At 56.3% G+C, this 1194-nt stretch overlaps 1 pseudogene; it reads right to left on the bottom strand.

Annotated features, from left to right (window-relative positions):
• Nucleotides 1-3: 3 nt before the first annotated feature.
• On the bottom strand, nucleotides 4-486 carry LOC104984140 (annotated as a pseudogene).
• Nucleotides 487-1194: the final 708 nt, after the last annotated feature.

The raw sequence follows: 1194 nt of genomic DNA, 5'->3' as shown, positions 1-1194 counted from the left end.
TTCCTCATAGCTTGAGTTATCTGAGCAACGGCTGGAGTCTTCCTGGCTGTGTGTTAGCTGCAGGGCAGCGGTAACTGAAAGGGGTATGGTGCCTGTTGGCTGCTTCTTGGTATCCTTGGTAAGTGTCGGCAGACTGGCTTTGCTGGCCTGACGGTGGTTGTGGGTCGTGGCTCCCACCTTCTACACCTTGCTCCGGTCTGAGTGGAAAAGCCCCACTCGTTTGGTGCACCCCACGTTGTACCTTTTTGCACAAGCCATGGAACAGAAGTGCTTGGAACGCTTGAACTTGTAGGCAAAGTCCACCCAGCCACAGAGCTCGCACTTGAGTTTGAGGGGAGTACCCTCCTCTTTGGATTCTTGCAGATAGGGCTCCTCCATCTCTGAGTCAGTGGTGGTGGTATGGTCCTGCTGCGGAAGTTTCTCAGGCAAGAACCCGTGTGCATACTTCTTGAGATTCCCCACCAGCAGAGACGAGCGTCCCACCATTCTTAGGGGCAGTGCCAGTGATGCTGGAGGCAGAGTTTCCGTTCCCTGAGGTCATGCCAGGGCTGCTGAGGTCCGTCAGTGCATCAACAATGCCCCGCCTTGTCTCTGTTCAGGGCCCGGTTGGGCCTGGCCGGCGGGGACTACGCAGCCCCTCGGCCGGCCACCACCTCGCGCAGGGTCCCTGGCCGGGCGGGCCGCCTCCTCTCTGCCGGAAGCCTCTGAACCGGGGCCCAGGGCTGCCGCGGCGCATCCGACTGCACCGGCGAGCCGGCGTCCACAAAGGGCGACAGGGGCGCGAGGCCAGGGTAGAGGTGCCATCGGCGGCGGATTGTGCGCCTGTGCGTCGTGCGCTCTAGGGTTGCAGCCGCCGTGGAGACCTCACCCTGATTTCTCAGAAACTCTCTGGAGAGAGGGCAACGTGAATAAAACATCTAATCTGCACATTGCTTGCCTGCACCGGAACAAGAGCTACAGGATACATTCCACGCCAGGTTCACGCGATTTCTGTCTGATTTACTCACAATCCCAAAGCACAGGGAGACCCAGAAAATCCTGCAAGTTTGGTTCCCAACCCCTGAAGGACAGTCAATATCACAATTGAGTCACAACAAACTTTTGGTTTCCCAGTGCTTTCATAAAACTTATGTTTACACTATATTGTAGGCTATTAAGTGGGCAATAGCATTATGCCTCAGAACAATATAGATA

Source organism: Bison bison, unplaced genomic scaffold (genome assembly GCF_000754665.1).
Source record: "Bison bison bison isolate TAMUID 2011002044 unplaced genomic scaffold, Bison_UMD1.0 scf7180017464056, whole genome shotgun sequence".
Taxonomy (NCBI): domain Eukaryota; kingdom Metazoa; phylum Chordata; class Mammalia; order Artiodactyla; family Bovidae; genus Bison; species Bison bison.
The sequence above is the reverse complement of the archived record's forward strand: the minus strand, read 5'-3'. Positions and strand labels throughout refer to the sequence as shown.